This window comes from Rhinopithecus roxellana, chromosome 13, assembly GCF_007565055.1.
Source record: "Rhinopithecus roxellana isolate Shanxi Qingling chromosome 13, ASM756505v1, whole genome shotgun sequence".
NCBI classification, from domain to species: Eukaryota; Metazoa; Chordata; class Mammalia; order Primates; family Cercopithecidae; genus Rhinopithecus; species Rhinopithecus roxellana.
Genome location: NC_044561.1, coordinates 98,738,216 through 98,764,391, shown reverse-complemented (window position 1 = coordinate 98,764,391; position 26,176 = coordinate 98,738,216). Strand labels below are relative to the sequence as shown.

Here is a 26,176-nt window from a genome sequence, read left to right as displayed (position 1 = left end):
TTCATGCTTCTGCAGAATGTTCCAGATTCTCCTCAGCTCCATTAAATGCCTGGGCAATGCATTCTGCTTGTCAGTGGAATTCAGCTGCTTACGTGGAGACCCATTCATGACTTCCTGACTGCCTGAAAGACAACTTGCGGGTAAGACCTTCCCTAAGACCCAAGAGCACATCTTTACAAAGGGAAGGTCTTAGCAGGATAAAGGGAAGGTCCTCTGGCTGTTTAATATGATGACATCCCAGTCACAGAGAACTTTCTGAGCCTACTTTTTATGCTCTGTGAGTGTGCCCACACATCCCCTCAGACCCAGAGTCACATGTTCTAGCCTCGACCCTCATCAAAATTTATCTCCCCCTATAAACGAACCCTGAGGCCCCTGGACAACGCAGGGACAGGCACTCCCACTTCGGCCTGCCCTTCAGCACAGCACGTACCCCACACAGAAGTCACCCGCTGGTGTTTCTGTCCCCCCGTGGGCCTGGAGCTTCCTTTCTGGTCCCCAGCCCCCAGCTCCCAGCCTGGGCCTCTCTCCTGCACCTGGGTTATCGTGATTACTGCTTCCAGGAAGGGGATGGGATCAGCAGTCTGTCCAGGGACACTAACCTGCTGCCTTAGGCCAGGGGATTCCAAGAAGCCGAGCCTGAGAGAAAGCTTTGGCATGTGATTTATTGTGCAGGTGTTTTCAGGAGAAACCTGTAAGGGAGTTGGGGGGGCAGGACGGGGACAGCGGGAGGAGCTAGGAATGAGGTGGGTTCAGCTGGAGCCCAGCCACAGCTGATCCCTTGGGGAGCTCTGTGGTGTCAAGGGACCCCAGAGTTGTCCTACTTGGAGGCGGGCAGGTGGCGCTTCTAGACCACTGCGTGTCAGTTACTGGCAGAGAGCCAGCCCCTAGGCATTTCCCTGCAAGAGAATTCTCAGGAAATGTGTGCAGCTAAGACCCAGCACCGTCAACACGCACAGCATGCCATAGATTAAGGGGCCCTGGGTGGTACAGCAGCATCCATTACACCTGCTCCATATCTGAGATTGAAGCAACTACTGGGTCCTCACTGTCCCCCACCCACGCTCAAGTTGGGAGGAAACAACTGCCCACTCAGGACCAGCCTGGTGCTGGAGCCTAGGCTGTAGGAACAGGGTCAGCATCGCCCAAGCTCTGGACCAGTTGAAGCCCTGCAGCAATTGCACGAAGCATCCTTTCCCTTCCTTCCCACAGACCCCACTCGCAGGTGTTTCCAGCCTCCCACACGAGGCCTCCCCAAGAATAAATGCAGGGCTGGCCAAGCCCTTGAAATTCACAGGCTCAGCTTCCTGAGAGGAGAGCACACACCAAGTCCTCAGGATGCTCTCGGAGGTGGGAAAGGCACCTGGAGCTCCCAACAAAGATAGTAGAATCCCCTCTGCTCTTAGGTCTTGCTTCCTCCAAACGCTCCATGGTCAGGGATCCGGGAGAATGTGCCACCTTTCCTTGGTCTCAGAGCATCCCCAGGACCCTGGCTCACCCTACATGGTTTCACTTCCAGCCTGGAGACCCAGCACCTCTCATCTTATTTATGAATTGGAAAGTCCTCCAAGGGAGGGGCAGCCCTGGCAGGAAAGTCCAGGGTGAGAGAGGGGAAGAGCCCCCTTTGGTGGTCACTTTTGCTTTTTGTTTTCTGAATTGTCTCCTGGTTGTAGAGCAGGGGCCACGCCCCAACCACCCCCACCTCAGCTCCCAGTGGGGGTAAGGGAGGGAGAGCAACAGTTGTTCTATAGGATCCAGGCAGCCCTAGTCTCTGAAACAGGCTTGGGGAGGAGAGGGCTTTCCATGGAGAATTCCCGGGCTGGCAAACCCCACAGAGCCACCACCTGACCAGTGGGAGGGCTGGGCACTTGCCAAAGCCTTGACTGAAACCAAGGATGGGGAGCAGTGGGAAGAGGTGGCTTACAGACACCCGACATCACAGGGATTCTGACTCTGGCTGCTCATTAAACTCCCAGGAGCAGGGGCAGGGAGGGAGTAGAGAAAGGGGTTGCTTTAAAAATCCTGATGTCAGCGAGGGCATGGTGGCTCCTGCCTGTAATTGCAGCACTTTGGGAGACCATGGCACAAGGATGGCTTGGGGCCAGGAGTTCAAGATCAACCTGGGCAACATAGTGAGACCCCGCCTCTACAAAAAATAAAAAAATAAAAAATTAGCCAGGCACGGTTAATGCCTGTGGTCCTAGTGCCCAACTCAGGAGGTGCACCCCTGTAGTCCTAGCTACTCAGGAGGCTGAGGTGGGAGGATCGCTTGAGCACAGGAGTTCGAGGTTACAGTGGGCTATGATGGTACCACTGCACTCCAGTCTGGGTGATGGAGTGAACCCCTGTCTTTAAAAAATAAAATAAAATAAAATCCTGACATCCAGATTGCAGCCCAGATCAATTACATCAGACTCTAGGGGAGGGGCCCAGGCAGAAGCATTTTCAAAGCCTCCCCAGGTCATGCCAGTGTACATCCAGGGCTGAGCACCACTGTGGAACCTGTAGAGAAAGAGCTGTGTAGACTGAGGACATCACCATAAGTATTTCAAAGCAGCCCTTCAAGAAAGGAAGGGGTGGAATTTTCTAAAAACAAACTGAGTTGGGTATTTAGCACCATCTCCCTGCTACTAATATTTCCAAGGAGAAAGGGGACAGTGTAGAGCGTCCCGCAGGGTCCATGTGTGCAGGCACTGAGCTGATGCAAAGGGCTCCTTCTTGCAAGCCAGGGCACCATGTCACAGAAGCCGGACCCCAGCCCCAGGCCCCAGGTCTGATGCAAAGGAAACGCTCACTGGGGGCCTGTAGCTTCCCCTTTTGGGGCCTGTGCACGCCTCTTCTCTGAGCCCTGCCCCTCCCTCTGAGGACACCCTGGATCTCCTGGGTTGGAGAAGAAAGTTGCTGGACACAGTGTTTTCCACTACATTGTTAAAGACCAACTGGCCAGGTCTCCTGAGGGAATCTGCTTTGTAACCAAGCAATGGCAGAGGAGATAGTGCTGATCCCTCTGCACTTCGGACCCCTCGTAGTGGGGCAGGAAGCGGTGTGGATGGCAAACAGGAAACCCCAGCCCCATTGCACCACATGAGGAAGGAGACTTGAGCTGCAGGCTGGGGCCCTGCCAAGACCTAGAGATGGTAAGAGATGCCAGATCCCAAACCCAAGCCTGTCCTGGGCATGGGCAAAATGCGGGCTGCCTCAGAAGGAAATGGCCCACTCTGCCTTCTGCCTTCCTGCATTATGGAACAGAAGCCCCATCACTGCTTGGACTCTTTTAACCCCTACACCAACCTCGTTAAGAAAGAAACTTTATTATCCTCATTTTGCAGTTGAACAGTTGAGGCACAAAGAAGCAATGCCACTTGCCCAAAGACACACAGCTAGGAAGGAGCGGAGCTGAGGCTCAAATCCAGGGCGGTGCAGCTGCCAAGCGGAACCCTTACAGACTACAGCTTCTCTTGAGGTGGTAAGGAAGAAAGTGCTTTCAGCCAAAAATCAGTCAACCCAACTGTATTCTGGAGGAGTGGTTTTCCCTCTTGAGTGTGTATTGGAATCCCTCCGAGGGCTTGTTAAAATACAGAGTGCGGGTCCCTTTGTCCCAGTTTCTGATTCAGCAATTCTGGGGTGGGGTCTGAGAAGGTGCAGTCCTAATAAGCACCCAGGGCTGCTGCTGCTGCTGGTAGCTGGCTCTAGGTGCTTTATCTTAGTCCCTCCAAGAACTTCATGAAGAAGGCTTCACTTTAGCCATTTTACAGACGAGGAAACAGAAGGTCCCAGAGGTTAGGTGGCTTGTCCCAGGTGGCAGAGCCGACACAAAGCCCAGTGCTCCTATGGCTCTCTGGCTGAGCGCTGGATCTGAGAGGCTCGCTATGGAGCAGCAGGAGCAGGTTGGCTCCAGTTACCAGCCCACAGCAGGCTGTGGATCCTCCCTGGGGATGGGAGGTGAGTGAGTGACCAGCCTAGAGGACAAGCTGTGGAAAAAGCAGACCCTGCAGGTGCCAGGGAGAGAGGCCCAGAGCCACAGGTCCAGGACGTGGGTACTTGCAGTCACAGAGCCATCGACTCTCAGTCCCGTAGCACACACTGGGTGGGACACTGAGGGGACAATGAACTACCCCTCCCACTCACAGGCCCCACAGACCAACCCCACCCCATTCCCAGAAAAGCCTCGATGCTTGGTAAATGACAGGTACAGGCCCTTCCTGGCAAGCTACCCCACTCCCATCCCTGGAGCTGCCCCTGCCTGGCCCACCGACACAGGAGGAACTGAGATGCACCAAGGGCCGTGCTGGGGTTTCTTCAAGCAGGTCAGCCTACAAAGCCCCGGCTCTTCCACCACCCACTGCAGCCCAGCCCAACCCTCCCTGCCCAAGTCTGGGTTCCCAGACGCGACTGCGAGAGATGGGAGGAAGCAGTCCTGGGACTCCTGCCGGAAAGGCCTGCCTCCAACTCCACACCAGTGGGCGGGTGGCCAGGTGAGTGACCCAGAAGGCCACCACTGGGCCCACCCAGACAATGGCCTCGCAGGCCAGAGGAGCAGCCACATGTTTACAGGGAAGCCCCACCGGCGTCCACAAGTGCCTGACCTTTAGGATGGATGTTGTAGAAGGAAACTCAGAGCCCTTAGCCTCTAATCAGAGAGCCAGGGCGCTGAAGCAGGACAAAAAAGGAAGCGTAGAGGAAGCACAGACTCCAGAAAGAAGCAGCTGTGTGTGCGTGGGTGTGAGCATAGCTCCTGGTGTGTGAGTGAGAGTCCAGTGTGTGGATGGAGGGTATAGTTGGGGGGGTGGTGTATTGCTCTGCTCTCTGTGTGTGTGTGTGTGTGTGTGTGTGTGTATGGAGGGTATGGTTGGGGAGTGGTGTATTGCTGTGCATGTGTGTATGTGTGTGTCCACATGCATGGTGTGTGTGCTTGGTATGTGTAGAACTAGACTCTGGCTCAGAGAAACTAAAGACCTAGAATGCTAACCAGCCAAGACATAGCCCCTCGTGGGCTCCAATTCAACCAAGTGACAAATTCCTTGTGGCTGTGGAACCCAAGGGAGAGTGGGAAGTTGGCGGAGACAACACTGGCCCCAATAAAGCAAATAAGACGAGATACTCCCTGGCCTGCATTTCTCAAAGCCAAGCCAGTTTATAGGGTAGTTTTAATGTCTACCTGGGGAAGAGCAAGGTAAGCTTTCCTCCTGTCCAGTAACTACGGGATTTAAGGGAGGCCACCCTGCAGAGAGCACCCGAGGCCTGTGTCCCCAAGTGCTCCTGCTGGCCTATCTGAGGGTTCTTCTCCCAGCTTTGCAGAGAGAGAGACAGACTGATCCAAGCAGGTAAGGAGGGGCTGGCTCCGGGTCCCCTGTTTCCTACAAGTTCAGATTTCTTTGGTAGCCACACTTCCTGTTTACTGAGTGGTTTCCAAGTCACAGGCCACTCAGACTCATCTCTGACTTCACATCCCCTTCCTCAAGGGAACCCCAGCGTTCTTCCTTTTTTGGTGCTATAGGCTGAGACTCTGAGCTCTGTGTGCAGCGATCTTGGGGTTTCCTCTACTCGCCACCTGGGGATAGGACTGAAAACCCAAAAGCTAGGATCACTGGCCTCCTCCACCCCCAGATCCCAGCAGGTTCCTTGGACTTGAAAAGCAGTGAGTGGGAAGAGCAAAGAAGTGCTGGGTGTGCCCAGGCCCTCCGGCGTGGTGGGGGGAGAAGTCACTGCGGCGCATCTGACATCCCCCCTCCTTTAACCTTGAGTTAACGCACCCAGCAACCTGTGTGGGGAAATTCCCCGCTCACAGCGAATCTCAGACCCCTCCTAGTGCCAGGAGAAATGGCACATCGGGGGGTTTCCAGACCATTTCCAGGGGAAGTTTGCCACAGGAGCACATTCACACCCTCCTCTGTCTACGCTGGGCACAGCTGACCAGCCCTAAAGGAAAGTCAGCCCCATGAAAAGCAGAACTGCTCCTCCACATGGACTACAGAGGCAGCTCTATCAAACCTCTGTACACCCCCACGACTGCCTAAGATTCAAAGGGCAGCTGCCCATGAGGCAGGGCCAGGTGAAGAGACCGCGAGTGCTCTCCCAGGCTCCTGCTCTTACCAACTCACTGGAGGAGCCGCGGGCACTTCAGGGAACTCACCTAACAAGGAACTCACAGCATTTGCCTCAGAGCAAATGTCCCAGAGAAAAGCCACCTGACCCACTCCTGTGACCCCTGAATAGAGAGTCATGTGACCTGGTTTCCCGGTTCTGGGTCCCGCAGTTTCCTGAGCTGACCTGTGGGCACACTGCCTCACCAGCCCCCCACTCTGTGGCACCATGGCCCCGACTGTACACAAAAGAGCCATCCTTGCCCCAAATGTCTGTGTGATCAGCTGTAAGGCCCTACATGGCACTTTAGGAAGGGGCACTGATTGTCTGAGGCTACCACCCATCTCCCCAGCGTACCTGAGGACTCGTGGACCCCACCAAAGTCCCCCTGCATCCCATGCCATGCTATGGACAAAACATTCAACAGCCAGCCCTACAGCCGCTGGGATGGGTGTTTAACAGGGCAGGGGTTTGGCACACACAAAGGATGCTTGAAATAGAAAGGCAGAGACCCTCATTCTCGAGCTTCAAGGAAGCTAGTCTCCATACAACTCCACTTCTACCTGGTTTGAATCTCTGTCTCTCTGCATGGCAGCTGCTCCATCAAAGTCGTGGCGAATCATGAGCCCACCCTTCCAAACCCATCACCACACAGAAAATCCTGAGATTCAGCAGCAGGGGGTCTGGGCCCCATGGACCAGCTGCCAGCAGCCAGCAAGCCACGCTGTGGTCAGCTCCCAAGCCAGTGGTGCTGCACACCTGCACCCTGGCCACTTTTGTCCTGTGAGGCTGAGATGGAGGCAGCACCCTGACACTGCCCGGGCCAGGAAGGATAGTCAGGACCACATGACCCAGCTTGAGATGGAATCACCAGGGGCCAGATACCACAACTGTCTGCCAGGGCTTCCCTTTCCTTTCTATTACATAAGTAAAATAAACATTTTTTTGTTTTATTTTTAAAATACAGGTCAGGTTCCATGGCTTACACCTGTGATCCCAGCAATATGGGAGGCCGAGACAGGAGCATCCCTTGCATGCAGGAGTTCAAGACCAGCTTGGGCAATATGGCAAAATCTTGTCTCTACAAAAAATAAAAAATTAGCTGGGTGTGGTGGCATGCACCTGTAGTCCCAGCTACTTGGGAGGCTGAGGTGAGGTGGGAGGATGACTTGAGCCCAGAAGGTGGAGGCTGCAGTCAGCTATGACTGTACCAGTGCACTCTAGCAAGGGCAACAGAGTAAGACCCTGTCTCAAAAACAAAAACGAAAAATATATATAGATAAATGAAAAGATTAATATCCACAAAAGGACAAATATTGTTTGATCCCATTTACATGAGGTAGCTAGAAGAGGCAAATTCATAAAGACAGTAAGTAGACTAGAAGCTACCAGGAACTGGAAGGAGATAGGAATGAGGGGGTTATTGTTTAATGGGTACGGAATTTCTGTTTGGAATGACAAAAAAGTCCTGGACATGGATAATGGTGATGGGTTGTACAACATTGTGAATATAGTTAATGCCACTAATTTGTACACTCAGAAATGGTTACAAGGGTAAATTTTATGGTATGCATATTTTATCACAATAAAAAATAAAAATAAACTATTACATATGAAAAAAGATGAAGATCGAAATCTCCCAAAACTCCACCACCCAGAGATAATCACTATTAACATTTTACCATACATCCTTCCAGATGCTAATATAAATGGGTGATACAGTTTGTAAAAATAGCACACAGTTTGGTAACCTGCTTCTTAAAAATATATCATATTCCAGTGGCTCACACCTGTAATGCCAGCACTTTGGGAGACCAAGGCAGGTGGATCACCTGAGATCAGGAGTTCAAAACCAGCCTGGCCAACTTGATGAAATCCCATCTCTACTAAAAATACAAAAAATTAGCCGGGCGTGGTGGTGCACCTGTAATCCCAGCTACTCAGGAGGCTAAGGCAGGAGAATTGCTTGAACCTGGGAGACGGAGATTGCAGTGAGCTAAGATCATACCATTGCACTCCAGCCTGGGCAACAAGAGTGAAACTTCATCTCAAAAAATATATATATCATATTCTTCCATGTTAACAGCTACACACCTGCAGCCTATGTTTTTGTAGCCACATCGTATTCCAAAGTATAGATATGCCATGGTTAACTAATGTATGACTGTTGGGCATTTGGTCTCCATTTGTCACTATGGAGTGTTGTCATTATTATAAATAATGCTGCGAGGGACATCCCCATATACATATTTTTCTGCATTTATCCAATTACATCCCTAGGGGAAGAATTCCTAGGGGTGGAACTGCTGAGTCAGGGACTTGTTTGGGAGGGTTGTCAACAGAGCATTAAGAGTAAAATTATACCAAGATGTTGAATTCTGTCACAGAAAGTTCTCTTTCTCTACACAGACTTTTCTCCAGATCTCCTTCTAAAAAGAGCCAGGTATTAAACATTTACCAGCACATCACTGGTCATAACCTAGGAATGCAAACCATGAGCAGACTCCACTCGGGTGTCTATAATGTTGCATAGTGATTCAGAAAGGAAGGGACCGTCCATTCCATAAGAAACCAGTCCCTCCCTCCCCACCTCTCCAGTCCTCCTCTGGAGACACACCATGCTGGAGCCCTGAGGTGAAACTGATATAGAAGACAAGCAGGATTATACTGGGTTAATGTCCACTGAATTCCCAGCAGGAAGGACTCTAGGAAGGGCCAGTGCTGGGTGTCTCATGGTGGGTGCCACATATGTAGTCCACACAAAAGGTTTTTTGTCATTAAAGGTTTTTAAAGGTTTTGTTCTTTTATAGACAGAAGGACAAGGCAATGGCTCTTCTGAAAGAGGTCAAGGGTTAGAAGGGACACATGGAATCATTTAATCCCTTGCCTTGGAGATGGGGAAACTGAGAGTCAGAAAGTCTCACAGCATAAATATTTCAATAATAATTAGCCAGACGCAGTGGCTCATGCCTGTAATCACAGCATTTTGGGAGGCTGAGACAGGTGGGTCACTTGAGGTCAGGAGTTCAAGACCAGCCCGGCCAACATGGTGAAACCCCATGTCTACTAAAAATACAAAAATTAGCTGGGCGTGGTGGCATGCACCTGTAGTCCCAGCTACTTGGGAGGCTGAGGCAGGAGAATCGCTTGAACTCAGGATGTAGGGGTTGCAGTGAGCCAAGATCATGCCACTGCATTCCAGCCTGGGCAACAGAGTGAGACTCCATCTCAAAAAAACAATAATAATTATAATCATTAAATGCACCGCAGAAGTATCTCACATGTGGGTGAGGTTCAACCGGTTCAGGGCAGCGCTTGAACATATCCCATGTCTTGGATGCCTAGTGCACATCTTATCCTCCCCTTCCTATGTACACAATTGGAAATTGAAATCACTGGGGTCACATGCTGAGTTAGTCATGGCCAGATGTGTGCTGGGGCCAGCTCCCACTGGCTCTCAGGTGCCAATGGCGCACAACTCTTCCCAACTGAGTGTTCACTGACACCAGGTTGGTAGAGTGAAGTCAGCCATAGTGGGAATATTTATTTATATCACATAAATTGGAAAACACCACAAAGCAGGGCTTCCCCCAAAACCCTTACCAAGAGCCAGGTGTTAAATATTTACCAGCACATCACTGGTCACAACCTAGGAATGCAAACCATGTGCAGGTGACCTCAGCTTCCTCACCTAACCTAAGAGCAGCCTCTCTCTCCAAGCACGTAACTCTCTATGTTCCACCATAATACACACTCCCAAATCCATCATAGCCTGCTTCTAGTTGGCAAATGGTTTTCTACATGCTTGCTATGTGCCAGGCTGAGCACATATGATAGCTCATTTGACCCTCACAATAGTGCTGTGAGATAGTTATTATAATTTCCATCTTACAGTTGGGGAAACTGAGTCTTTTCTTTTCTTTTCTTTCTTTTTTTTTTTTTTTTTTTTTCGAGAGGAAGTTTTGTTCTTGTTGCTGAGGCTGGAGCACAATGGCAAGATCTCAGCTCACTGCAACCCCTGCCTCCCAGGTTCAAGCGATTCTGCTGCCTCAGCCTCCTGAGCAGCTGGGATGATGGGCACCCGCCACCATGCCCGGCTAATTTTTGTATTTTCAGTAGAGACGAGGTTTCGCCATGTTGGTCAGGCTGGTCTTGAACTCCCGAACTCAGGTGATCCACCCTCCTCGGCCTCCCAAAGTACTGGGATTACAGGTGTGAGCCACCATGCCCGGCCTGAAACTGAAACTTTTAATGACTTTTAACTATAGGTTAAAGCCTGTCTTAGGTCGGTTTCACCCAAAAATAGATCGTGAAATAAGAATTCAAGTTCAAGTACAAAGGGAGTGGTAAAGTGAGATGAGGAAGTGAGCGAGCTAACACTATGAGCAGTCGGGATTCAGTCCTGCAAGGGAACTCTTAGAGACAGCACAGAACATGCCCCAAACTTATCCCAACAGAGAGGCGAGGAATCTGGAGTATTTGCACATCTTCTCCCATCAGTCATTGGTTGAGACCAGTGGAACATGGGCAGGAGGCTGACAGCATCTATTACATTATCCAGTATCCCACAGCTAGGAAATGGTAAGATGCAATTCAAACTCCAGATCCAATACTCTTTTCGTGACATTTATAAAAATGAGCACTTCACTGGATGCCAACGACGGTTAAAGCACAATGGCTGATGAAGTAAATCTACTTTGCCAAATCACTTTGGGTCGACATGTTCAAAGAAAGCACAGGTATTTCTCTGCCAGTTTTCACCAATTGACAGAATAGGAAAAGCTCTTGGAAGTCACTTTGCCTGTTCCACAGGAATGGATGAGAGGGTCTCTCTCTAGTACCACCACAGCTGCCTTGAGCAGAAGTTCCCCAGCCCCAAGCTGTCACCCCAAACATCTGCATCAACCTGTAATGACAGATTTTAGAGTCTGCCATCCCCGAAATGATAAAAAAAATGACCCACTGGCTGCCCAGCCCAAGTCAGAGGATGTGCCACCCTCCTTCCCTGGTGCTTCCTGCCCCATTCCCAACACCCACTTCACACGGCCACGTGGTCCACGGGAACCCACAAGAGGCCAAATAAATAAAACCAGCAGTGAGACCTGTGGGAGCTCACTCCACCTTGAGGACATTTATACATTCTTCTGGGCCAGGCACAGTGGCTCACACCTGTAATCCTACAGGTGTAGGCTGTGGAGGCTGAGGCAGGAGGATAGCTTGAGCCCAGGTGTTTGAGACCAGCCTGGGTAACATAGCGAGACTTCATCTCTATTAAAAAAATAAAATAAAAACTTAACTGGGTATGGTGGCATATGCCTGGGATCTCAGCTACTCAAGAGGCTGAGGTGAGAAGACTGTTTGGGCCCGGGAGATTGAGGCTGCAGTAAGCCATTATTGCACCACTGCACTCCAGCCTGGGCAACAGAGACCCCATGTCAAAAAAATAATAATAAATACAAATAAAAAATAAAAATTCTTCTTGTAGACAGGGAGGTAGTGAAATAGGACAGTGTGTCATTGGAGTAAACAACTGGACCACATTGTGAAGAGTATTAGGGAGGTAGCAGGAGGGAATTGCTACCCTCGCTTTATAAACCCAGCTGTGGCAGCTCTCAGCTACTACAGATTGAAGATAGATGCTGAACATCTTGTTCCATTCCAAGCACACTGCTGAGACCTGCCCTGTTTCTTGCTCTGGGGGAGATGAGTCCTGGGACTACTCATGGGGTCACTCAGTCCATCTCCCAGCCTCTCTGTGAGACTCTCTGGCAACTGAGCCTGCCTCTCTGCCCCCACCTCCCACTCAGTAAGGACATTTCCTGCCAAAATATCCTAAAGAGGTCTGAAAGCAATAATCAGGCCCAGGTTCTTTTGTGCTTTGATGACAGGTCCCTTCTCTGGCAAGCAACATCATCCAGCCCTCTGAGACAGCAGATGCACACCCTGGGCACCTCTCCAGCCGAGTCGCTCAGCCATTCCTAAGCAGCTCACACATGGAACGCAGACATGAAGCCTGACTCTGGGGCACCAGGAAATAGACCAAGAAGTAAAAGCAAAACCAATAGCAACTGGGATGTCTCAGGTGGGTCAGAGCATCCAAAGGATTGAAAACAAGGCATAGGGTTGTCCACCACACCAACTGACTCCTAAGATGACACAAACTGGCGAGAAGACCTGAACCTCCAAACAGAAGCCATGTAGAGACCCAGAGAGGTAGGCTGTGGAGCACCAGAGACAGAGTGAGGCCACGCTCAGGCAAGTGGGGATGATGCTGGCTGGAGATACAGCAGATGCGGGCACAGCCCCAGTTGGCCAGATGCGGAGGGCACACAGTCCCCTTCCCCTGGAGGAAGGCATGAAAAGGGACCTCAGATGCCTGGTCTCCTCTCAGCCAGGCTTCTCAAAGGGGCCATCATGATTCCAACCCAATTTCAACAGCATAAAAATGAGGGGAGTGGAGCATTTGGGATATGTCTAGGCTGCACCCCAAGGCTTACCATGTGTCTCCCCGATATTCCACCTCTGCTCTTCCATCTGCTGAAGGAGGAGCGGAACTCACCTTCCAGCCTCCCCAGCAGAGGGAATCCCAAGCTGTACCAGTCCACACTCCAGGTGCCCAGGCAGGCTGTACACTATGCCTCCACCTTCTCCCAGGGGAAGAACTCCCACTCTTTCCAAAACTATCCCCTCTCCAAGCTCAGCCATCATTTGAGGCCCTCTTCTACCCCTGTGAGGCCTGCTGGACTGCCACAGCCCCTAGGCATCAGGCTGACCTGTCCAGAGGAGAAAACACAGCTGCTGCCCACACCCAATGCCCCCACGCAAGGGTCTCTGATCCCAAATGGCCACCACCCAGGTAGATGCCACACTGTGTCCCTGGGACACTACATTTGAACGCGAGTGTTTTGGTTTTTTTGAAAATTGACTGTCCTCAAACAACCCGATATCTTTGCCATGCGAGATTTCTTTAATTCTTCAGACCACCTGCAGAAAAAGTGCCTAGTAAGTAAATCTGGATTTATTAGTAAAATAAGCCTAGCTGCAGATTCCTCATCCAGATGTTCCTGAAAGGAGGCCCCTGGCTCTGTCTTCCCGGCTGTTTAAAAGAGTCATTGTTTCTAATTCTTTCCTCCCATTGTACTAAGATCAACTGTGGCAGGAACTGGGTCCCCCTCCAGGACAAATTGTTGTTTGTCAGCTGATGGGTTCATACATTCATTCATCATTTACAAGGTACTTACTATAACCCCAGCCTGCCCTAGACACAGCCTCTGCTCTCCCGAAAAACACGTTCTAGGCGCAGGGATTCCGGACACCTGGGAAATAGAGTGCACGCAGTGATGAGAGGCCTCGTGCTCGGCTTCTCCTGTCACTGAGGCGCAGAGGAGCTGTGGACAGCCCGGACCCACGCAGCGCCCCAGAGGTGAAACAGAACCCTCAGTCTCCCTGTGAGGCCACTGGCACTCTCGGCTGTCCCCAGAACTCTCCGACTTAGGGCTGAATGCAAAGTAAGCGCTGGAAATGCAGAAGTAGCCGGGGCCGCCCACGGCACCTGCCTCGCTTGGGGCGAGAGAAGACGCCAGGCTGAGGTCCCCAGCGACCTCAGGCACCAGCTCCGAAGGAGGGCGGGGAGACAGCAAAGGGGAAGTGCCCGGAGGCCAAGGGCCCCGCTCACCCTGTGCCCTTCTGAAGTGCGCCGCCTCCCGGAGCTGGGGACTAGGACCCGCCTCGGGGAAATCTGCCTAGAAGACGGCGGCGGATTGGGGTCGGGCACTCTCTGGATCTGTCAGGGCCTCCCGAGCCCTGCACCTGCCACGCCGCCCCACCTCGCCAGGAAGTCTCAGAGACCCCGGGGATGGGGTGGGAGCGCCTTCCCATCGCGGGCTCGAAAAGAAGTAAGGACACCCCCAGGGGTCTGAGAAGGAGGACAAGCTCCAAGCCACAACTTTCTTCGGACACAAGGCAGGCCGACTGGGGCTCTGCGCCTACACGGCCCCGCGGGGGCGAGGAAGGGGAGTCGGCGCGCCCCGGGAGCTCCGCTGCTGGGGGAGGAAAGAGGAGACAAGAAGCAGGCGAGGACTAAGGGGCTGACCCAGCCGGGATAGGGACCATCGTGGAAAAACTTTGGCGAGGTGGGGGGACGCAGAAAGAGAGCGGCCCGCGCCCTGCACCTTGCGCCCGGCATCCCGCGCCAGTGCCTCGCTCCCAGTGCCCCGCGCCCCGCGCCCCGCGCCCCGCGCCTTGCCTGCACCCCGGGCCAGCTGCATCGCGCCCGCGCGGCGGGAATCGTGGAGTTGGAAAGTGGGGGCGCCTCGGCCAGCGATCGGGGGGCCGGGCTCAAATCCAGCCAGGCTGGGCAGGCGGTGGCCGCGCGATTAGGGACCGGGCGCCCCGCCCTCCTCGTTCCCCTCCTCCTTCCTCTCCTTCCCTCCCGCCCCTTGGCCTTTTTCAGCCCCTACCGAGTCTGCTAGTCCGCTGTCCCCTCTTTTCTCTCGATCTTCATATCACTCCCCACCCCTTCGCCTTGCCTTTCTTCCTCCCCTTGTCTCCCGCCCCCTCCTCTTCTCCCCTCCCCTCTAGGGGAGGAGCTTCTCCCCTCCCTCCCAGACAATGCTGTGGCTGCGTCCCCTTCCCCGCCAGCTCGTCCAGGCTCCCGCCGCCAGCGATTCTTCCGGGCTGGGGGTGGGGAGGGGGTGGGAGTGCAGGGTTGGGGAGGATGAGCTGGCTCCCCTCACCTCCTTGCTGCTGCCCTCTCCAAGAGGGATGGAGACTTAGCCCAAGCTGCTTGGTTCACCCGGCGCTGTGACAGCCACTCCCAGGGAACAGACACGCTGCCCCACCAAGCCCACCTCCAGCGGCCCGGGTTCCCCAGGCAGAGGCTGTGGGATTTTTTTTTTTTTTTTCTAACACCCCAGCTTATTCCAAAACAGTTTGAGCCGGACGGGGGCTAAACAGGCCCCTTCGACTTGGCGGGCCGGCCAGACGTGACAGCAATGCCAAGGAGGCCAAGTTTCTTTGTCCATTTCTCACCTCCTCCTTTTCCATCCCTGGACCTCCTGGCGTCCCCAGCACACAGGAGGCCCTTGAGCAGCCCGGCTGCAGGTTCCCTATCTCCTCAGAGCTCTCCCCCTCACGTGCCTACCCCCAACCCTGCAGTGTCTGCGGACCAAAGGGGAAGGGAGCCTCAGGCCAACCCCCAAGGTACAACCAGACCAGCTCATCCAGCCTGGAAGCCAAGCATTCTTTGCTAAATTCATTGTTTGGATCTTGGAATGTGTCTCCCTTAGAAACAATGTTATAAATGGTGATCTGCTTCCCAGGCCAGCCACAAAAGTCTGTTGAACCCAAAATGCAGCTGTAGGGTGGTGCTGAGAACTGTGTCAGCTACCCTGAAAACGGAGGCCACTGATCGCTTTATTTGTAGAAAAAATATGTATGTATCTTCTGATTCTTTCTTCTTGAGCTATAAACACTATAAATTAAATAAGTTAAATCTCTCCCATTAAGTTTCCCCATCTGGACCCACTACTCTATTAGTTAAGCTTCTTTCCTTTGCAGGTAATAGAAATAAACTTAGGGGAATGCATTTACAGATGCAGTGGTTTCTAGATAATCTCATCTAATCTCAGTGTCAGAACTGCATGGAGAGCTCAGTATAAGAGGCAAATCCAGAGCCTAAAGGGCTTCCAGTAACCAGAAAGTCTTCCCTGAGGGGTTCTTTCTTCTCCTTCATCACAGACTGGCCCTCCCTGCACCCCAGACACTTGGTGAAGGGTGGGCATGACTTCTGTCACTGGGGCTTGGAGCTCTGCTGCTCAGGAAATCAGACAGATGCTGCTGGAATCCCTTATTCTCTAATCTAATCTCCCAAAAGAGCAGCTCACCCTCCTGTGATGGTGGGGCTGGGGATGAGCTCAGGTTGTCCAAACTGGGCTGCCAGAAATCCTGAACCTAGGCCCTATTTAAAACTAAACCCATTACTTTTGTTTTTGTTTTGTTTTGTAATTTGAGATGGGGTGTCACTCTGTCACCCAAGCTGGAGTGCAGTGGCATGATCATAGCTCACTGCAGCCTCAATCTCCTGGGCTCAAGAGACCCTCCAGCCTCCCGAGTAGCTGGAACTACAGACATGTGCCACCATGCCCAGCTAATTTTTCTATCTTTCGTAGAGATGGGGTCTCACTGTGTTGCCCAGGCTAGTCTTAAACTCCTGGCCTCAAGCAATCCTCCCCTTCAGCCTTCCAAAGTGCTGGGATTACAAGCATAAGCCATCTTGCCAAGCCGTGAACACACTTGTCTCTACTTAGATTCTCCATCTTAGTGAATAAATTGATTGATGGATGGATTCATTAGTGCATGACAACAGAAAACATGTTTCCATTCATCAATTTCTGCCTACCAAAGCCACAGGAGAGAAAGGAATAGCCCTTCATCCTTCATCCGTCAAGGCAGAATAGAGCAACACATTTGAACAGGGATAATATTTTGCATATATTAAACTAATAATTAAAGTCTACCCTTAAACCATATTTTCTTTTTTTTTCCCTTGTTTTCTTTTTTTTTTTTTTCTTTTTCTTTCTTTTTTTTTTTTTTTTGAGATGCAGTTTTGCTTTTGTTGCCCAGGCTGGAGTGCAACAGTGTGATCTCGGTGCACCACAACCTCCTCCTCCGAGGTTCAAGATTCTCCTGCCTCAGCCTCCTGAGTAGCTGGCATTACAGGCATGTACCACCATGCCCGGCTAATTTTTTGTGTTTTTTTTTTAGAGACAGAGTTTCACCATGTTAGCCAGGCTGGCCCGGAACTCCTGACCTTGTGATCCACCCACCTCGGCCTCCTAAAGTGTTGGGATTACAGGCAGGAGCCACCACTCCCAGCCAGACCATGTTTTCTTATAGGTTTCTACCACCAGAGGACAGACCAAGAGGATCATGGCCCAGGAAGCAACAGGCGAGCATTGTCTAGAACTGTCTAAAATTCTCCAGTAGAAACGCAACTTGTGGCTGGGCACGGTGGCTCACGCCTGTAATCCCAGCACTTTGGGAGGCGGAGATGGGCAGATCACAAGGTCAGGAGATGGAGACCATCCTGGCTAACACAGTGAAACTCCATCTCTACTAAAAATACAAAAAATTAGCCGGGCATGGTGGCGGGCGCCTGTAGTCTCAGCTACTCGGGAGACTGAGGCAGAAGAATGGCGTGAACCCGGGAGGTGGAGCTTGCAGTGAGCAGTGATAGCGCTACTGCACTCCAACCTGGGCGGCAGAGCGAGACTCCGTCTAAAAAAAAAAAAAAAAAAAATCAGTTCCTGGGGGGTATTCGCCATGTTGCAAGTGTTCAATAACCACAGGCTACCAGCTTGGGACAGCACAGGTTTACAGAACAAGGAGGCCACTGATGAGTTTGGAGTGTCAAAGCTAAGTGCCTTTTTTCCTCAGCAAAACAGTAGTGTGAATGACAAGCATGGCCAGAGAAAGAAAAAGGAGCTTCTACATTTCTTTGTCTCCCCCTATAACAACTGGAGAGGCAGATCTTGCTACTAGATCAGAGTTCTCCTGTGTGGCTTGGGAAAAGGAGGCTGGCTATGCAGAGAACTGGGAGGCCCAAAGCCCACTCCTCAGTTTCCAGTGGATTCTGGGGAAAGGGACAAAGACAGAAGGTCCTGGATGCTGCATCACCCCGATTTATGACCTTTGACCTTAAAGCAGAGGTATGTTGGTGGGTTAAGTGGAGTTCTGGGGATAGAATCAAGGATTACAGGCCAGGCGCAGTGGCTCACGTCTATAATCCCAACATTTTGGGAGGCCAAGGCAAGAGAATCACCTGAGGTCAGGAGTTCGAGACCAGCCTGGCCAACATGGTGAAACCCCATTTCTAATAAAATTACAAAAATTAGCTGGGCATGGTGGTGGGCATCTGTAATCCCAGCTACTCGGGAGGCTGAGGCAGGAGAATTGCTTGAACCTGGGAGGCGGAGGTTGCAGTGAGCCAAAATGGCACCATTGCACTCCAGCCTGGGCAGCAGGAACAAAACTCTGTCTAAAAAAAAAAATGACCACACCGGCTGCCCACTCGCTTCTCCTCCAACCTAGACAGCTTCATACCGGTCAGCTCAGTGAACCACCATGGCTACACAGACGGAGGGCCTGGGTTCAGCTTCCTGGGGTCACCCACAATCCCTGTGTGGCATAGATGCGATGCCAAAGTTCCCACCTGCTCCCAAGGACCGGGGGCTTCAGAAGGAAGCTGAGTTGTGTGAGCCACAGGTGTTTTAATAGGGCCTATCTTAGTTTGAACTCCCTCAAGAGCAGAGCCTGAGACAAGGACTTGGGTGCAGATCATTTACTGAGGAGGACCCAGAAAGCAGGAGGGAGGGAAGGAGGAAGTGGAGAGTGGGGAAGGTGCATTATTGGACAGGTTACTGCTGTGGGCAACTGGGGCTTGACTTCTCTGGAAACCGTCTAAGGAAGGGTGTAGAACACACCTCAGAATTATCTCGTTAAAGGCCGAGGATTGGGGCATTCATCCGCTGACTCCTCTCATTCTCCACTAGTTGAGCTTGCCTCCTCTTACCTCCTGGTTTGTGAGGACTTACTTGACCTAAAAGAAACATCTGAGGCAGAAAAACAGGAGTCGGCCGGGCGCGGTGGCTCATGCCTATAATCCCAGCACTTTGGAAGGCCAAGGCGGGCAGATCACCAGACTCTGGTCAGGCATTCAAGACCAACCTGGCCAACATAGTGAAACCCCGTCTCTACTAAAAATACAAAAATTAGCCAGGCATGGTGGCGCATGCTTGTAATCCCAGCTACTCGGGAGGCTGTGGCAGGAGAATTGCTTGAACCTGGGAGGCGGGGTGTTGCAGTGGCAGTAAGCCGAGATCACACCACTGTACTCCAGTCTGAGGGACAGAACAAAAATCCATCAGAAGAAAAAAAAAGAAAAAAGAGAAACAGTAGCCGTTGTCCCTTAAGGTGGAATGAGTTCCTGTTTGTGGAGCCGTCTGCCACTGCTCTGCTGGGATGAGACATAGGCAGAGGGGATGCGACACAGAACACACAAATCATCTGCTCTGAGCCTTAGGATGAAGAGGGGCAGGGAGACCCTGCCTAAATCAGGGGCTGGCAGGAGGACATAATGGAGACCCAGAGGGTGCATCAGCGAAGGCAGAGTGAAGATCAGGGAGCAGAGATCCGAAAGAGCCTGGAGCACCCAGATCCTGAACTGCACACGCTGCAGGCGTCAGCAATAGATGCCAGCCCAATACTCAGGAATGGGACCAGCACGTCCAGCATTCTGCTGTCAAGGGAGGGTCCAGAGCAGGCCATCTGCAGTGGGGCCCAGGGAGGACCCAGAGGCCTCCCTGTGATCCTGAGTACCAGCCTCACTTGCCACCATGAGAGTAAGGTACAACTTCTCCCAAAGATGCACCTTAAAAAGAGCTGGGCAGGAAGGAAGAACTCTGAGAGAGTGTTTACATAAGAAGACCAGAGGGACTGTTTAGATTATTGCATAAGACTTCATTTACCAGACTAATATTCAGATATTTTTTCCCTCTGCTATCCAGGAGGTAAGAATTTACAGAGGAAGATCCAATGAGATATAGAGAAATAAGGAAGCCTAAGTGAGGTCTACTCCTGGGCTGCCGCCACCTCGTCACACATCTGGTGCACCAGCATGGCATGCCGGTTGAATATCTGCTTGAGAGGTGAAAAAAGACTCTCTTGGGAGAGAATTTGCATTCTAAGGAAAGAAGAAAACAAGTGGTAACAAGGCTTGAGTTGACAGAAGGTTAATGAGATTGTCACTCAACTCTGCTCCCAATCTGGTCCCTTGGACACACAGTAGGGGGCTCCTGGAAAGAAGAAGGGGTTTTAGGTCACAACTGAAGGGGATGTTTTGTAAACTTCCAGGTACTCTGAGACCCAAGAAACTTAAGGTGCCAACCCTCCACTGTTCAGCTTCTCTATTTCAAGAGCTTGTTATGTTGACAACACGACCTAGAAAGAGACAGCTTGATTGCCAAAATGGTCACAACTACTGGCTCCCAGCACACATGCTGTTTGCAATATGACTCTGCAGTTCCTCCAATAAGGAAGTGGAGTCTACATCTCCACCTTGAATTTGGGCAGACAGTGTGGCTTGCTTTGGCCAATAGAAGGAGGCAGAAGTCATGTTGTGCCTTTTCAGAGCCTGGGCCTCAAGAAGCCGTGCATTCTCCCACTCTGTCTATTGGAACATTACCTCTACCACTGAACAAGCCTGAGCTAGCTGGCTGGAGGATGAGAGACCACATGGCCCAGAGCCAAGTGGGCCCAGATGTCCCAGCCAAAGCCCTAGGCCTGTGAAAGAGCCCAACCAAGATCTGTCAAGTCCCATACCCAAATCCAGAGCTGACCACCAATGCATGAGGGAGCCCCGCTGAGTCTAGCCCAAATAGCCAGCTGATAAAAAGCATAAACAAAATAGATGGTTGTCACTTTAAGCCACTAAGGTTTGGCGTAGTTTGTTTTATAGCAATAGTGAACTGTTAAAGAACTTAACAGAATCCTGCAGTCAAGGCTGACACGACCAGGGTATTGAGCAGATACAAGTCTGAAGTCCCCTGGATTTGCTTATGAGCTTGTGCGAGTTACCTCTAGGAATTCGTCCCCACTGCCAGCCCTATGCCCCTGCCCTTGCCCCCTACCACCAAAGCAGCATAAGAGGTATTTTCTTTTTTTTTGAGACGGAGTCTCACTTTGTTGCCCAGGCTGGAGTGCAGTGGCACAATCTTGGCTCACTGCAAGCTCCGTCTCTCGGATTCACACCACTCTCCTGCTTTAGCCTCCTGAGTAGCTGGGACTACAGGCGACTGCCACCACGCCCGGCTAATTTTTTTTTATATTTTTAGTAGAGACGGGGTTTCACCATGTTACCCAGGATGGTCTTGATCTCCTGACCTCATGATCTGCCCTCCTCGACCTCCCAAAGTGCTGGGATTACAGGCGTGAGCCACCGTGCCCAGCCTATAAAAGGTACTTTCAAATGGTTTAAGTCTGAGTGAGTTGGTGACATTTAGATTTATGGCTTTTAATGTGACTCCATTTGTTCTCATAAACCTGAGAGACCTAGGGAAATTTGAGTAACAAAGATTTTGTCACTGAACTCTACAAGTTTATCTTTCATGGGGCAGGACTATCTTAATTAAAAGAGTTCATTTTATCCACCACTAAGAAATTTCCATAGCATTTAAAATATTTATATGACACAGTGTCTGGATCCATCCTTGCAGATGGGAGAGTGGATTGAAGCTCTCGCTCAGCTGATATCTAGGAAAGCTCATGTGCACACGTCTCAGGCCCCAGACAGGAGACCTATCTTACTAGGCTTTCCCTCTTCAGTTAAAACACAAACAGGTGCTGGTAAGAGAAAAAACGAAAAGAAAAGGACCTAAAGTACATAATCTAAACTTATTCATTTCCACCTTTTGTCTTTTTTAACAAAAAGTGTTTGATAGACAGACTCAAGGCTAAACTCTCTCTTGGCCACCTTCCTGCTAAACAAAGTGCTTATAAACAATTTGGTAACTGAACCATGTTTCAAATGAGGTGGGATATGTCATATAATTTTCCTAGGAATCCATTCAAGTTTTTTTAACCCCAGGGTTACATTCCACCAAAGCTCCCCTTCCATTTTTGGAAGGAAATAACAATTACTTGGTGGGAAAAATGTTACCCCATCAATACAAATTTCATACACATTCAAAATTATAGATATTGATATATATATATATAACCATGGTGAAACTATACAGTCTGTGTTTGGCATAGAAAAGTCCAAACTACCACCACACCGACCACGCACACACATAACTCTGTTGTTCAGAGCTTTCCAATAAGCCAGAAAGAGACTTCTTGCTAACATTTGAGAAAGACTTTGTCTTGGATAGATGATAATTGGGACCAAAAATTTTCTCATGAATTCAGTAACTTAATGAAAAAAATTATCTATAAACAGTTACTCCAAGAAAAGTTACAGGCCAGGTGTAGTGACTCACACCTGTCATCCCAGCACCTTGGGAGGCCAAAGCACATAGATCATTTGAGACCAGAAATTTGCGACCAGCCTGGGCAACATGGCAAAAACCTGTCTCTACAAAAAAAAATTTAAAAATTAGCTGGGCATGGTGGTGCTTGCCTGTACTACTTGGGAGGCTGAGGTGGAAGGATCACTTGAGCCCATGTGGTCAAGGCTGCAGTGAGCCAGATGATGCCACTGCACTCCAGTCTGGGCAACAAAGCGAGAGCCTGTCCAAAAAAAAGAAAAAAAGAAAGCAAGAAAGCAAGCAAGCACAAAAGACTGAAAGAAGACAAAGAAAAGAAAAAAAAAAGAGAGAGAGAGAGAAATTACAAGTATACCAGAAAAGAATTACAAGACAAGGGAAAGAAGAGAAATATAAGCTACCAGGAACTCAGGAAAAAAGTGAAAGAGAAGAATAAAACTATCACAGAAATGAAAGACCCAATGAAGGAGCAAAACGCTATGAAAATTAAGCCAGAATCCTGGAAAGTACATTTCAGAAAAATGAATGCAGTAACATGGAGAATAACAGTGAATTTTAAGATGAGAAGAAATAATAGCTATGGAACAAATACAGAAGAAAGTCAACATATGAACATTTGGATTGGCATTCAAATATATACATTAAAAAAATTCCCTCAACTGAAAATGCGAATTTATAGCTTGAAAGACCATACTATATTCTGGGAAAATGGATATAGTTTTTTCTAAACTATACCCAATGTATGTTTACATCCAAATGTATGTTCCTTGAGATATGAGAATGGGGATTTTTGTCCTTTTTTGTTTATTGCTGTGTTCCCAATGCTTAAAATAATGCCTGGCATCTAGGAGCCCCCAGTGAACATTCACTAAATGAATTGCTAAAGGAACAGATTAACTAATACCAACATATCCTATTAATATTGCCCTAATTCAAAGATAAAGAGTTTTTGGTTACTCAGTAGAAAGATCAGATCATCCAACAAAAAATAACACCATGTCTTTGCTATTGTGAATCGTCCCATCAGGGCCAAGTGTGGTAGCTCACACTTGTAATATCAGCACTCTGGGAGGCCAAGACTGGAGGATCACTTGAACCCAGGAGTTTGAGACCAGCCTGAGCAACATAGTGAGACCCTGAATCTACAAAACAATTAAAAAGTTTGAGAAAACAGTGCTGTGATGAACATATACACCATGGAATACTATGCAGCCATTAAAAAACAAGATCTTGTCCTTTGCAGCAACACGGATGGAGCTGTAAGCAATTATCCTAAGTGAACTAACATAGTAACAGAAAATCATATACTGCATGTTCTCACTTAAGTGGGAGCTAAACATTGAGTACTGGGGCCTACTTGAGGGTGGAGTGTGGGAGGGAGGTGAGGATTGTAAATAGTTCCTATCAGGTACAATGCTTATTATCTGGATAATGAAATAATCTGTATACCAAACCCCTGTGACACTCAATCTACCCATCTAACAAACCTACACGTGCACCCCCGAACTTAAAGCTAAAAAAATCAGATTGACTATAAACATCAGCACAGCAAGATTCATAGCTAGAATACAATGAAACAATCTTGTGCCACATATGCTCCTATGGTGTCCTCAGAGAAAGAAAACATGATTCAGGAACTTCATATCAACCCAAACTGTAGTCCAAATATAGAACATGCACGTATTTTCAAAACTACAAAAATTCAGCTACCTTGAAGAAAATACAAAAAGACCAAGTTTAGTAAACAAATGAGAAACAGAAGCAAAAATACCAGTAGTGAGCACTGAATACATTTATGTTTCGGGATTGCAATTAAAACAACTATTGGAACTATGGTTGCAAAACAAAATGATGTTATAAACCATTATAAAGCAGAAACTGTAAAAACCAATGAAGGTAAGAATGTGTTAAGTATCTTGATTTTCTCATTTTTTGTAGTTGAAGGCCATGAAAAGATACGTTTAAAGTCTGTTGCCCAGCTATTAGAGATACAAATAAGTGTGAAGTTATACAAGAATCCTCTAGAGAGAGGCTGTTGGCCAGGGGTAGCGTCTGCTTCTTTGGTGGTCTTGGAGCTTGAGCAGTGTTGATGTCATTTAGTGTGTGGGGACCAAAGATAATGAACAAACTGCAAAATGCTTGACTGTCTTGAACAAAGACGATTTTTCTCATACAAACACTCACAGTGTCCCTATGGAGCAGTAAAGCAGTAGAACTAATAACAGCAATAACCAGCCCAAACTGAATGGAGGAGAGAAGACAGAGGATTTGGGAGAAAGGGGTTTTGTCATTACTCTTGATGAAGGGTCAGTTGATTGCATCCTAAGAAATGTAGGATTAAATAAATTATATACAAATATGAGTGTTCTTTTGTACTATTTGACTTCCTTTTGTTCCATGTGCATATATTAACTAGTCAAAAAAAAAAAAAATAGTTAAGCCAAGGCAAGAGGATTGCTTAAGGCCAGGACTTTGAGATCAGCCTGGGCAACATAGAGAGACCCCATCTCTACAAAAAATTAAAAAATAAAAAATTAGCCAAACATAGTGGCTTGCACCTGTCATCCCAGCTACTCAAGAGGCTGAGGTAGGAGGCTCACTTGAGCCTGAAAGGTGTACACTTCAGTGAGCTGGAATTGTACCACTGCACTCCAGCCTGGGTGACAGAGTGAGATCCCAGCTTGAAAAAAAGGGTTAAAAGGTAAAGATCCTAGGGGCAGGGAAGAGGGTCAGGGGGAAGACAGATAAGAAGAGGTGAGCTGAGGAAGCAAGTCATTTTGATGCTGGAGGGGGTAGATCCTGAGAAAGTGTCCTGCATGCTGCCCTCTCTCTAGGGTTATATCTAGAAGGATGGGAGTGGACAATAAGACCCTCAGATTTCATACAAGTTTGGGATCTGAAGGTAGAGACCTGCCCCACTTCCCATCAGTCATCTGGTATAACATGGTACCCATAGCATAGGGCTGTCCAGGCATCTTTGGCAGCAGAGGGACCTAAGTAGACCCAGAGAGCTTCTAGGGGTTGCAGGATGTTATAGGAGAGCGGCTAACATTTCCCATAACCCTGAGAAGGTCATAGAAGTCAGATGGGAGAAAGTTGGGGACCTGAGGGCACCTCATGGGTGGAACAAGGGGACCATGAGTCTTGTCAGGGACCACATGGAAACTCAGACATCTTGGGAGTAGCCAGGGAGGAAGAATGCTGTGCCCAGAGCCATGATAACACCCATGTTCCATCAGCCCACCACCACCCAAACAGAGACGAGACCCTGGGGAGAAGGTAAGAATGGGACTGCAGAAAGGAACATTTCAGAATTAAGTGAATTTTAACCTAAAATGACCACATTTCTCAGAAATTGACTAGCATGATTTTTGCTGTCAGCCAAATGGAGGTTCAAAGTAGAGATTAATTTTTTTTTCTTTTTTCTTTTTTTTTCTTTTTGAGATGGAGTCTTGCTCTGTCACCCAGACTGGAGTGCAGTGGCGTGATCTCGGCTCATGCAACCTCCACCTCCTGGGTTTAAGCTATTCTCCTGCCTCAGCCTCCTGAGTAGCTGGGACTACAGGCACTCACCACCCATGCTCGCCTAATTTTTGTATTTTTAGTAGAGACGGGGTTTCACCGTGTTGGCCAGGATGGTCTCGATCTCCTGACCTTGTGATTCACCCCCCTCGGCCTCCCAACGTGCTGGGATTACAGGCGTGAACCACTGCGCTCCACCTAAATTATTTATTTTTAAAAAGTTTCAGGTGCTCTGTGTGGAGGTTAAGGGTGGAGACCGGGGATGTAACGCAGTCACCACACAGAAGTCCCTAGGAAGACAGGACTCATTGTAGAAGGGGAGGCCTCGCAAAGGGAGTAACAACTGGGTCAGGTCTTAAGGGTGAGATGGGAAAGGACATTTTAGGCAGAGGCAGCAGCACGTTCAAAGCCGTGAGGGAGCCTGGCTCAACCAGAGAACAGCGTGTGGTCCAGTGTGACTGGAACAGAAGGTGGGAGGTGAAAGGCGTTTCATGTTCCACTTATGCAGCCAAGAAACAAAATTCAAG

General features: G+C 49.5%; 1 protein-coding gene across 6 annotated transcripts in view; it reads right to left on the bottom strand.

The window, feature by feature from the left end:
- RASSF2 (Ras association domain family member 2) overlaps positions 1 to 14,636 on the bottom strand; it is a 48,487-nt gene extending 33,851 nt beyond the window's left edge. For 2 of the 6 annotated variants that reach the window (XM_030914443.1, XM_030914439.1), the window contains exon 1: positions 14,544 to 14,634. The gene's annotated coding sequence lies outside the window, so the exon portion shown is untranslated. Of the gene's footprint in view, positions 1 to 13,325; positions 14,115 to 14,329; positions 14,478 to 14,543 lie in introns of those variants that run through there. The other 4 variants (XM_030914441.1, XM_030914444.1, XM_010378943.2 and 1 more) reach the window with 3 other exon arrangements.
- Positions 14,637 to 26,176: the final 11,540 nt, after the last annotated feature.